General features: G+C 33.1%; 1 protein-coding gene across 1 annotated transcript in view; it reads left to right on the top strand.

The window, feature by feature from the left end:
* The first annotated feature begins 628 nt into the window (after positions 1–628).
* The window catches only part of LOC119067877 (band 4.1-like protein 4), an 84920-nt gene continuing 71414 nt past the window's right edge, over positions 629–14134 (top strand). The window contains exon 1 of the mRNA XM_037171146.1: positions 629–925. The gene's annotated coding sequence lies outside the window, so the exon portion shown is untranslated. The remainder of the gene's footprint in view (positions 926–14134) is intronic.

A 14134-nucleotide genomic window follows, 5' to 3' on the forward strand; every position in this document is an offset into this window, starting at 1 on the left:
CACTACGTTTAGTAATAGAAATCATCAGAGTGGTAACGAGGTATTTACTGAGTGAATGTATATATTGTTTCGGTATAAATTGAGTTGTATAAACACTAAAACAGTGTATTTTTGTAAACAATATACCATATGTATGAGAGCTAACTGGTGCATGATTTATTTTCCAAATAGATTCGTTTTTCGAATCAATTTCTGATAAATCAGCTCAAATTTCCAATTATTCCGATTGTTTCCATTTATTTGTTAGAATAAAAACTACCGTTCCTGGTGTGACACATTTCCATTCTGTTCAACTTTCCCAGTTCGTGAAACTATTTCAGAACAGAAAACACAATTCATCTCAAAGAACAAAACAGTAAAGAGAGAGCATTGAACATTTTGAGAAGCAACACAACTTTTCGCTGAGTTGAAATTTCGCCGAGTTCAGACGAATATTTTGATCTCACAAAAAAGTGCGTGATATACAAAAACATGCATAGATGTTTGTATAATACACAACAGAGGTATATACAACACACACTGTATATTGAAACATTTTGCTCATAAAATCCGATTCGTGTATCATGTTGATTTTTGTAACAGTGTTTTCCTTTACTTTCATTCACTGATTCAATTCAGTTGCCGGTAACGTTTGTCAGTTCAGTTGCATTTCGATTCGATATCTAGACGGTCGTGTGGCTCCTGGTGTGTGCGATTTGAATGTTATTCAGTTGGAATATATCAACAACAAAAATAAGACTTTTTTTTGGTTCTAATTAAATATTACGGTTAATTGAAATGAAATAAAAAATTATTTATTTTTGCGGTTAAGTTTAATGTTTTGACGAGAGAAGTGTGGTGAATTTAGTGGAGTGGACTTGTCCGTTGAAAGGAAATATAAAAATTTAAAAGAAATATCTGAATTGGAAAAAAGAATTTGAATCGAGTAAGTCAAAAATGTACAGTTTGTTCTTTATTATGTTCCGTGTTCGATGTGGCCAGTTTATTCCAAATTGAATGACATGTCAATTTAAACAATTATTACCAATTAAATAAGCCAGAACAAAATTATTTTATATTACAAAATCAACCTTCCCCAACACTTAATAAAATGTTAATGTGAATGTTCAAAAATTTATTCGGATTAATTCGTTGTATCCTTTTCGGATTATATTTGGGAATAAAAGATCGAACTTGAACCATCCTTTTAATGGTGCGTATATTTAAACAAAACATTTGATATTAATGTTTGGCCTTAAAATTAAATCCTCGATCCTAATAGCTGTAATCCGAATTTAAATCCCTGTCGCTTATGTGTTTATATGTTTCAACCGTTTCTATTCCCTCCGTCATTATAATTCAAACGTAAAATTGGTTTCAAACAACAAATTATTAAAAGATGAGTCGAGTTGGTTTATTATCATTTCTGCCCAAGTTCGTACCGCCACACAGCTGAAAACATTCCTTTTTCTTTCTGAGAATATTAATTTTCGCCGTGTGTAGAGTTGCTACATTTTCAAAATCGGTTTTTGATTTATCGGTTTCTTCGTTTCTATGTTCCCAACAACTAAAATAATAATTAATTGAAATGGAGATTTAGCCGCATATATACCTTAATACCTGTTAGCTATTAATGTAGTAGCATCACAGATAAAAAGTTAATTGCTTTCTGATGGAGGATAATGAACTTTTTGCTTGCAATCAATAGATCAATTTATATTAATTAGAAAAAAAAACAGACTCACAGACACACACCTGAAATGCTGAGAAGAGGTATTACGATGTGGTAAATGGATGTTATGGAAAGAAACATTAGTTTGGTGTAATGTTATACACATTTGACCAGCAACACAAACAGTTTTTCAGCGGTAAAATAAGGTTTTAAATGCCAAATAACAAAAGTGTGTAATGCGATAAAATTAAGGAACAAAACGACCAAAAAAAAAATTAATTACAGTCATGATCTTTGTATTTACGGCTGGTGTGCATTCAGGTCTTCGCAATTCTCTTTTTTTTTTGTAAATCAACAATTAAAGACAAGAACACCAAATTAAATCACGTCAATAACTTTTAAAGTCTTTTAACAAATGAGTTCAATAGCACAAACTGTTTAGCCGTAAGTCGATAATTAAATTTAAATGAAAAGTGTTGCAAAGAAACAAGCACAAAAAAAGTGTCACAATTCCAATGCAATTTGCTTACAATTATTTTTCGTTAATGAAACAATAATTGTGCTGTTAAATAATAGCTCAAAAAATAAAAGTGAATGAGTAATTGATTGTGTGCTTCATTTGATTGTTTATACGAAATGAAAAAAAAAAACGAAAAAAAATTGGTTGTGTCATTAGTTTTAGCGTAATTGAATTTTCGATTGTTGTGAGTTAAGAGTAAGAGTATAATACGGTTTGTGTGTACACAATGATATTTATATATACATAAATATTATGCGAGTTTGAACGACTGGTTATCAAAACAGAGAACATTAACTGTCCTACTTTGTGTCATTTTTGTTTACAAATCTTCAGCGATTTTACGGATTTTACTATAAAATGTTTGTTTAGTGGAATTGTCGGTTCTTTTTCGGTTTTAACATTCATTTCTTATCCATTTAACACCCACGCAAATTAATAAAATTTTGTTTCAATCGAAATATTTAAAATTTAATGGATCCAACGGCCATTAAGTTAAGTTCTGTAAACGAATAAAGTAATGAATAATGTGCATGCGATGCAGCGTGGGAAACGGAAAACCGGTGTACTTGTTGCCCCATCTCAAACCCTTGATATGCATGATTTTACTATACACTACAAGAATGATTGACTTCACAAAAAAAAATCTAATCAGAACTGTGAATGCAAACACACTTAATACAATTCAGGGTTATTGGTGAGCGATTTTCACGAGTGGAAAATCGTTTGTCAATGTGTTGTATAAAATCGGTACGAAAGAGATCTGAATCTGAAATCGAATAAGATTTTTAATGAGAAAACTTTCAGCCGATTGTGATTTTTTGATTGGATCTAATTAGAATCTAAGTACCACACTGAAGAAGTGCTGAGCTTCTCTTATTTGTGTTCTGCACTTAGTATATCAATTTCATTCGATCAAGTCGATGTTTTGCTCTTCACACTATAAATATACTTCCCACTAAAAAATGTTTATTCTTTCTTACGTCGAAAAAAAACGACCAAGACAAACACTTACGCTGTACCGTAGCTACTCTAGAGTGCTATGACTGTACATCAATTAATATCGAAGAGGTTGTTTCAATTAGTGAGCTTATTAGCGAGTTTCATTGCGGATTTTTTTTCTTCTTCATTTTATTCAATTAGCCAATTTGTAAGATTTAAGATAAATGGATTTGTGGTGAGCTCATTAAGTGCGGGTAATAATTGTAGGTGGCAGTTTCCTCGTATCCGCACATACTGCTTATGCTGAAGATATAATGGATATGAAACAAAATGTTGGTTTTGTCATACATGTAGAATTCAGGGGCAAGTTCTAGTATCTATTGACTAACACGGTCAAATCAGGCAAACCCGATTGTGCCTCTCACATTTCACTTAAAATTCCTATAGTTGCGTCTCTTCCAAATAACCGCCTAACCCATTTTGTTAGAGCTGACTTGAGAGTCTCACTAATGTGAGAATCAATTCCAGAAATATTGTTTTCGCCATCCATCTTACAAGAAGTAATTTTTGCGTTCTTTGGACCATACAAATGTTATTTTACTCACTGCACTCACGGAAAATGAGTCATTACGTTTTAAAATATTTTCCCGCACTGACAAAAAAGATTGAAAATCTTACCTGTTGCAGGTAACTTTGTCTCCAGGTAACCTACAATAACTGCCACAGCTGCAGCTCCCCATACAGCTGTAGCAGATAAAATAGATTATCTGGAGACCAGGGCCTACTTTTTAGAAACTTTTAGAGAAAATCGAGAAATTCAAGAAACTTTGAGAAATTCAAGAAACTTCGAGAAATTCAAGAAATTTCGAGAAATATTTCTTGAATTTCTCAAAGTTTCTTGAATTTCTCGAATTCAAGAAATTTCAAGAAATTCCAGAAAATTTAAGAAATTCGAGAAACTTCAAGAAATTCAAGAAATTTCAAGAAACTAATTTCTCAAGTTTCTTGAAGTTTCTCGAATTCGAGGAAATTCAAGAAATTCGAGAAATTTCGATAAATTCAAGAAATTAGTTTCCAAAAAGTAGGCCCTGCTGGAGACAAAGTTACCTGCAACAGGTAAGATTTTCAACTCTTTTTTGTCAGTGCGCGGCTGAGTGCGTATGAGTGAAATAACTTACGTTTGATACTTTGTATTTTACCTTGTGTGCCTCACCCATCTACTATTCCTCAATGCCGGGATATAAACTTTCTAGCAGTGAAATGAGTGAAGCATACAGTGTATGCCATACATCATACGCTATTGACTAAACAATTACCATAGAATGGTTAAATCTATTTTATCTCACAACTAGAAGACTCAATTTCCTTTTATGAATAAATCACCTCTGTATTTATGCTGAAAGTAATTACTGAAATTGATTCTTGCATTATAATTTAACTCATACATGGCTACCATTACAACACTTAGTGTATAAATATAGCTTCCACTTGGCACTATTATTTTTACGCAGGCTGATGGATATTTTCCTAACGCGTCTGACAAAATGACATCATATTTTGTCATCCACCATACGTAGCACACCATACCTCTGACGAAGTAACATAATTTCGAATGATCCGCGCACATGTTGCCAAATAATTAATGATGTAGCCCGAAACATATTAAATGGAATTGTCTAAATCTTGAATTGAGTACACCATATCGAAGCATCTGGTTGTAGAGAGCGTTTAACTGCACAATTTCACTTAAACTTCTATCTATGGATCGTAATTATGATTCATATTAACATGTATTTTGTATATATAATACATCAGATATGGATGGATATAGATAGATTCTATACATGTTAACATAATTACGTCACTCGTAAAGACCTTAACTTCAGATTCACTTTTAAATTGTGCAAGATTCGTGATGTACTAATTCACGAACGCGTGAGAAAATTTATTTTTGATCGGTATGGTAAGGTTGAACAGTAACATGCTTCATAGACGTGAAATGGATTTAAGGCTGTAAATTCACCTGATACATCAAGAGAAAATTAAATTCTGTATTGTGAAACGCAGTTGTTAATTATGGATCTCTGGTTTGAGTAATTGATTTTGTATAACGTTCGACAATGTGCCTCATATGCCTCGTAACAGTAGTCAATCAATCGAATCCTAGAGAAAATATGGAAACAATGTAATTGCCCAGGCCTGTTCAATCCCACCACACCACACATTCATCGAATGTGAACACCTTACGAAATTGTGTTGCCATGCCGCCAGTAATCCTGGCTTAGCCGGAAAGAAGCACACCTTGGTGACATGCAAAGCTTAAAATTGTTTCTCTTTCACTTTACAAAACGGTTTTTTTTTCAGATTTTGAAAACCAAATCAAATTTACATCGAAAATCGTAAAAGTTGAATAACAATTTTCGAATAAATAATCTCGGCATATTCTGGGAAATCTTGCTTATTTTGACACACCTGCGACAAATCCGAACACAAAGGAATTTATTGGGGATTGTGTTTGGAAATCATTAAATGGAATAATAAAATGTTAATTTCAAGAGAAGATTGCTATTCAGAGTAATGAAGCAGAAAAAAAAATCACAAGAACAATCTTATGTAATTGACCACACTCTCTTTATTTTCGTTCTTTCCATCCCATTCCTTTTTTTCTATGCCTTTGTATTGTTGGTCCATGTACACAATAATATTCCTCTTAAAACAATGGACCATTATAATAGTAAAATAATGCAAGAAAACTACCAAATAGAAATTGGTGAGTAATTAGGAAATGTTTAATTTAGATGATGAGCCAGATCTTTTGATGTCCATTTAAATATAGACTTTTCTAGAGCGCAGATTCTGGTCCAGATTTAAACTTAGTTTTGCCATTCTAATAATTTGAACTTATCAACAATTCTTCCTTGTTGTCACTAAAACACTAAGGAATACATTTTTCGAGTACATTGTACACTCAATGCAAGCACTTGTTTGCTCTAGATTTCCCCACTTATCGCTACATTTCTATACCTCGTCTCAATGCTTTGTTTTTGCATACGAGAAAGAAAAAATGGTTTTGAAAAACAGCCAGGCTAAACCTATGAGAGGGGTAAGCATCGGGCGAATCATTGATTTGTACGTGCTTCTTAAGAGATTTACTAATCCCATTGAGATTTATATGTTATATTCGTTGAGGTTGGATTGGTAGCTTTGCAGCGATTTGCAAATACATATTCAAATCGATAGGGAAATGCTTGTCTGGAAACTAAAGCTCAAATGTAATAGATTTTTGTAAAATTAAATTTCTAGTACATTTTGTCATAATACATATTATCGATGTTAGCGATCTATTTTTTTGTGAACGAACTTCATGACTAATGACATTTCATGGATATTCAACAGAGTGAAGCGATTTCAGTCAGTCTCGAAACAGGTCAGGTTTTGCCTGAACCTAATCAATTTCAACCTGACCTGAATTAAGCTGCAACCTGAAGATAATCATCAGGTTCGACCTATCAGGTGGTCAGATCTGGTTCAGAAAAGTTGTATGAAAATTTCACGTGTAGCTGACACCTCATCTGTCAGGTTGAAATAAAACAAGTTATTGTCAGATCAGGTTTGTCGTAATGAAATTACGTGACCTGACCTGAGTTTTTAGGTGTATTACTTTTTGCCTTATTTGCTAGAAAATATAGCGCAAAGAATGTACTAACACTGAGGAAAAAGAGTTGAAAATCTCACCTGTAGCTGGTAACTTTGGCTCCAGGCAACGCACTGTCTAGCACCGAAGCTGACTTTGACATCACTCAAATAGAGGACTGAACCGATCAAAGTGGCTATTTTTTTTTCATGCAATGGCTGTCAAAAATTAAAAAAAAAAATAGTTAACAGGACAGGTGTGTTTTTGACCTTCTAATTGAGTGATGTCAAAGTCAGCTTCGGTGCTTGACAGTGCTTTGCTCCAGGTAATCTACAATAGCAGCGACAGCTGTACTTTTTTATATGCGGCGACACAGCTGTGGCTGCTATTGTAGATTACCTGGAGCCAAAATTACCAGCAACAGGTGAGATTTTCGACTCTTTTTCCTCAGTGTACTAAAAAATATTCTGGCGTCTCTACAGGCCAACGGAGGTATCCTATGATTGGACGAGAGTTTCTATCCTTGGTATTAGTAACGGAGAAGAGGAAATGTGACTCATTTGTTATCATTTCAAAAAAATCCGAATTTTTATTAAAACAAAAAAAAAATCATTTTTATTGCTTATCAATTTACACCCATCTGACACAACGTTTAAATGTAATTAATTCGCTTGGAATTAAAAAAAAGTTTTCAGTTTCATAGTTCGTTAGTGGCTAGGCAAAACGAATCGAGAGCGAAAAAAAAACTCTTTTTTTCCAACAAACAAAAACACAAATCGTATTCAGCTCTAATTATATTTTGTTGTAAATATTAATCTAAAACTGACATTGTATTTTTAGGCTGAATTAGATGTATAGAAGGCGGCATCGAATGTCAAAATGGTCAAATCCATTTGAAGGCGTAGATATACAACGCGTGAGTAAGCATTGTACGCTGATCAAGACGAGAAAAAAAAATTATTTAATTTATGCAAGATGTAAAAGAATATACGAATAATACGAACCGTACAATAGTTCATCCACAATATTACAAATTGTAAAATCACTAATTACTTATGTACGATTGTATCTCTGTTGTGTTAGCATCAAGAATGAGAAGTTTTTTTGGTTTGTCTCTTCATTTCAATTTTTTTTTAATTTAGAACATTGTTAGCATACTTGATGGGGAGATAGAAACAGTGATCGAGTGTATTCATTAAAAATATCATGTCAATTTAAACAAAATATTCTCTTTTTTTCTTCATTGTATTAATGATCCCATACAACAATTCTCATAGAATTCCTCGTCCAATGGGTTTATGAGTTGATTTTTTTTTCGTTGCTAATTAAAATTCACATGTGGTCGCGCTGTGTATACACCAATAATATTTCTAATTTTAATTTATCAAATATGATATTCCACACACTTACATTTATCATACAATTCAATTAGCACTCGATAATCATGAACGTGCGAAACTAATGTTGAAAATATTGGTATGAAAAAAAAGCCCACTCTGTAATGTACCAAATTGTGTACAATTTTATGATGCGGATTTTGATATGGGAGGGCATTACTGCTATTTGAATATATGCTTCTGTAATAAATTGATTAATACATTCATGTTATGTGCGATTTGAAGCTCAAATTTGCAATAAAACCGGAGAATTGAATCAATAGACGTTCGTTACTAAAATTTATCTCTTTTTAATTAAAAATCAAAGCTGTCGTTATGGGTATGAACCTACTGGCTGGATTTTTTTTTTACAAAAACATCTGAAATCGTCTGTCTAATTAACTTATGGATCAAAACGTGCATAGATTCGGTGTAATTTCAGAGTGTGGAAGTTCAACAATGCCAGATTGCTAAGACAATCTTTTGTACTGGTAATGCCAAAAATACACGAGCAATTTAAGTTGTTGATATGCAGCGCTTTACATTGTAATCCGATTTGAAGCATACGTTAAACAATGGAAAACGCAACATAACTGTCGATCTGAGCAACGCAAAATTGCTCGTGTGTTTTCGGCTTAACGCATTATGTATTATTGTAAGCCGAGCCTCAAGACTGTCATGCATATAAACGCATCGATTCCAATACGCAATGGAAAAATCAATTTCTGAAGAAGAAAAAATTCACCGCCTTGCCTCGATTTATACCAACAAAATATTTCGTAAAATTATAGACCAATTTACCATTATTTGTTACCACGATGGTATAGGTAGTCCGAAACATAGTTATAATTTCCGAAGATGTTTCATTATTTTATTTTTTTTTGTATTTTCGGTGCTTCTCTTTTCCTAAGGTTATATTAGTCAAAGTAAATTCAAATTTTTCGAAAGTAACGAAATGTAACGTTGTTCTTCAATTAATTACTAATGTTTGATCGTAGTCGCATCACGTGCGCTTCGACAATCGTACTGATGATGGGCTACACAGAGACGCAAATATTAACTGTACGACAATATGAAAATCACGTATTGTCATTCATTATTACCGAGACATATCATTAATTCAAAGATTAAAGCCTGCCACCTACTGTACCGCTAAGGTTAAGCGAATACCAAAAGGTTACTAATGTTACGACCATAAAACTCTATTTGACTTTCCGGGTACACTGATTTTACCATCGTTAGATGTACACAAAATCGATCAACTTTTAACAATCAGAAAAAAAGTTAAGTCAAAATTGGTAGTTGAATTTCTCATTGGCCTGTCAAAAGTTGTTTTTTTTTTCTATACATCTCCCCGATCCGCATTATACCAACAAATATTTTTTTTTGAGATGGGTGTATTTGATTTGAAATATTGACAGTGATTGAATCACATGTAGTGATTTAGTTATCATCAAGGCCATTTTAATAATTTTATAATCCTTTCATCGTACTTATGTATTTGGTCATATAATAATGGAGGCAATAATCTTTGAAGCATTAATTGAATTTATTTTGATTGAGTTTTATACATCGAGAGACAAAAAAAAGAACTTGTTTGTGTTCCATATTGGGCTTGGGTCGATTCGTTTTAACTATGAATGGTACAATACCTGGGTGAAAAGAAAATCGTTTGACCACATTTAAATATGAATAATAAAGTGCACGGATTTTTTTGTCTTTGCTATTTATCTTCGTCACTTCTTTCAACCTGAACAAAATATACCAACAAGTGCATTAGAATTGACTTATATAACAACAAGTACGTTCATGATTCATGATTTCTGCGTCAAAAATTTGAAGTGAATTTGAATCGGATGATTGATTTGATAATTCTCACGCTTATTTAGGCAAAACCGTTTCGGGCGAATCGTTTTCAATTGATGCAAAATAAATAACTAAAACTAAGAAATTAGTGAAATGTCTACAAAGAATGCTTGATCAACCAATTAAATTGTCAGTTTTGTTGTGAATCCTGTTTAGGGAATTAAGACCGGAACAAAATGCAAAAAAAAACAAAACCTGTTTTTTTCTGCAATTTATGCTTCTAAAACCGGTTACCTGGAATGGTTTTTCAGGAGCCAGCAGGGGTTTCCTTAGCGGAATTGAAGTGGAAATGACCAGGATATGTCATATAATCTTTTAGGTGAATTCACGAGTTCTCTTAGACTTACTGGGGTGTTTGGTGATATCCTATCTCTAATGTAAAAAAAATCCTGACTAATTTAAAGGCCACAGCTGGTTATTGTAGGCTGTGGTATAATTATACTCCAATTATTATATTTATGCAGCGAAATTGTTCCTATATTTTCCAGAATTTTCTCACAATTTTCCATTTTTCCCAAATTTTCCAAAAATAAAAGCTGTGAAAATAAGGTAAAAGCAAAATAAAATGATCGAGTCTGGTTTTTGACAATTGAAATTCAAATGTCAAAAACCAGACTCGATCATTTTATTTTGCTTTCATTTTAAGGGAAAAAATCGGAAAATTTTGGAAAACATTGAGAATTTCTCAGTGAGAAAGTGTGGGATAATGTTTTTTTCCGAAAATAGTCTCTAAAATGAGAGATTGTTTTGTTGATTCGTTCTTTTAAATTTTGCTTCGTCCTGATTCAATTTTTTTTTTAAATTTTGAACATTATAATATCACAAATATGAACCACACTTTCATTAATTCCGTAATTGGAAAGACAGTGAGGGATTCTTTTGAAAAACAGCCTACCGAAATCCCGCGTGTTTTCTAGTGGAACATTTTATAGGTACCTAGAAAGGACTTCGACCCTAGAAGCCTGAACCACTCTCAAAAAAATTCTTCGAAGCTTTTATGGCTGGTGAAAGGTGATCGAAAGCCGAAAACTTTCACTTTTCTTACCAAAATTTCTCCAGGTACACGAGCCGTACAGGGTCGTGTGGGGTGTCATTAGATAGGTAATCACATGTTCTATTGAGCCGAATAGAGACTCATTGGTTTTAAAATTAATCCACACTGAAATATGTGCAGTTGAAGTTTTCAACAGAAAACTTGCACTTTTCCTACCAATATTTCTCTAGTTACACGAGCCGTACATGGTGGTGTGGGGTGTCATTTGAAAGGTAATTTTATGTGCTTTTGGGCCAAATAGGGTCTTATGGGGTTTGGATGCATATGCGATGAAATATGGGCACTTAAACATTTCAACTTCTCATATTTCATCGTAGATGCTTTCAAACCCCCATAAGACCCTATTTGGCCCAAAAGCACATAAAATTACCTTTCAAATGAAACCCCACACCACAATGTACGGCTCGTATAACTGGAGAAATATTGGTAAGAAAAGTGCAAGTTTTCGGTTGAAAACTTCAACTGCACATATTTCAGTGTGGATTAATTTTAAAACCAATGAGTCTCTATTTGGCTCAATAGTACATGTGATTACCTTTCTAATGACACCCCACTCGACCATGTACGGCTCGTGTACCCGGAGAAATTTTGGTAAGAAAAGTGCAAGTTTTCGGTTTTTGATCACCTTTCACTAGTCACAAAAGCTTCGAAGAATTTTTTTGAAAGTGGTTTTGGGTTCTAGGGTCGAAGTCCTTTCTAGGTACATAGAAAAAAGTCCACTGGAAAATGAGTCCGATTTCGGTAGGCTGTTTTTCAAAAGAATCCCTCAGTTGTTAGTGGGTTTTCATGCCCAATAGCCGGTTCACTGATTCTGTAAAGATCTGTTTACAATCCCTAAATCTATTACTTCATTTGTTTAAACATGTTCAATTTGTTATAACAACAACATTTAACAGAATTCGTTGCATATTTTTGGCGTTGCAGTTTGTAACAGATGACATAGTCGAGAGATAGCAAGAACATTGATTATCATCATTATTAAGTTTAGCACAGTCAGACTTCCAAATTCAGCTAGCATTTCGTACTAATTAGAATTTAGAAACAAAAGTCGTCTAGGTCAAACTTAATGTAATCGTGAACTGAACTGTTTGCATTTTACATTGTAATTGGCATGTAAAACTCACTTCAAACAGTTCGACTTGTCATTCAACCTATTCGAAAGTCAATCACCGTCGCTAGATGTAAATGAGTCTCGCATAAATATCTACCATTTCGCGTTTAATAGTTTCCCGTTTTTTTTTCGTTGTTGTAGTTGATTACCATCAACACCCTGGCTCTCACATCGAAAGTCGCACAAGATTCGTATAATATATGTAATTCAAAATGCAATTTACTTATTCTCGCCTATCCAACCAACAAAAAGTCAGATTACCATTTTCGATTTGGAAAAGAACAACAAACGTTCTGTTACTAAAATAATGTTGAAAAGAAAGTCCAACCAACCCAGCAGCCCACATATTTAATACAGCTTATACAACAGTTCTTGAATGCACCGACTGAGCGAAGAAAACTTTTCCAGAAAATTTGCTTACATAACACTTAATTTAATTAATTTTATTTACAATTCGACTGAGCATTCATGTTTGAGTTGTACATCGTTCATCGTGGTATGCATACAAAGTAACATGTATGCCATACATAGCCAAAGCGTACCAATTTAATCTTGATCTTTAGATCCATGCATATTTGCATAATTGCCTTATATAAACTATATAAAGGAATTGTTGTCTATTTTTAGTTTTCAGTTTGTGTATGATGATCAACCGGATACGGGATGTTTAATGTACAATATAAAATGTGAATATTTACAGTTAATAAGTGAGATGAATTTTCAATGTAATTTTTATTTTTATAGTACGTATAATCGACATGTGTGCAACCAGACAAAGTAAAAATATTGTGTGTGTGTGATGCAAGTCATTGTCAGCATTAAGCGAGAAAATTGAGAGGAAATTTTCAATTATATTTTCAAAAACAGTATCATTATAACGCGACGCCATGCCAATGATTTTGCACAAGTTATGCCATATCGGCTCTTCTATGTATATATCAGTATTAGGGTGGTTCAAATTTGCATGAAACAATTTATGGCGCCTATTTTTTTTGGGTCCCCCTAGCGATTCTGAAAACCCTAAATGACAAACCAAATTTTTATAATTGTTTCTTAGTTGTAACTAGGAACAGATTCTAGTAATTCCAGTTAGATCTGTTTCTTTGAGACATTGTCACTCGGTAGTACTATATCGACAAGGGCTGTAATCGTATTTCTTGCATACACCAGACTCTCATGTATAAATTGTTACCATTTCAAAATTGATAAACAGATTAAAGTTCAAATTTAGCACTGAATTTGTGAAGCCTGATTTTTGGACCATTTGTTTTTTCTCAATCTGAGCAATTTTTTTATGTCAATAGTCAATCTTCGTTTCTCGTCAAGGGCTTTCAGAGTTGCTAGGGAAGCTTAAGAAACAGGGCTTATTAAGTGGAATTTCAATTCTTAAATTCTTCATAATTCTAAAAAAAATTGCAAAATTTTGAAAGGTTAATTCTCAAAAGTTCGTTAAATTCTTCAAATTCCTAAAAATGCCTTAAATTTAAATTCTTAAAAGTTCTGAAAAATTCCTAAAATTCCAAACATTTCTAAAAAGTCTTCAAATTCCTAATAATTCCCGAAAAAATTCCGAACAATAAGCCCTGCCAAATAATTAAACAAAGTTTATTTCGGACCACCCTAATCAATATATATGTGTATATCAATGTTCCATTGGAACATCATATTTTTTATATATATTTTATGTGTACACAACGTCACACTCACGATGCCATAAAAGCAACCCCAATTTACTAGATATATAAATAAATCTATCGCAAAAGGTGATCTCTTATCAACACATCATCATCAACAGCAACGAACTATCCGTATAAGTAACAGCCAACAAGAGAAAAGTCAAGTTTATCAAGTATCATAAATCATTTCACACTATCCCTTCGGATTCGATAAAATGCTTTGTCACATGTATACACTCCCGTAACTCTCTGTGTAATGTAACATAAAATTCCATTACCACATATATCATGTATATGTGTATCTTGT

The sequence above is a fragment of the Bradysia coprophila genome, assembly GCF_014529535.1.
Source record: "Bradysia coprophila strain Holo2 chromosome X unlocalized genomic scaffold, BU_Bcop_v1 contig_130, whole genome shotgun sequence".
Lineage (NCBI taxonomy): Eukaryota > Metazoa > Arthropoda > Insecta > Diptera > Sciaridae > Bradysia > Bradysia coprophila.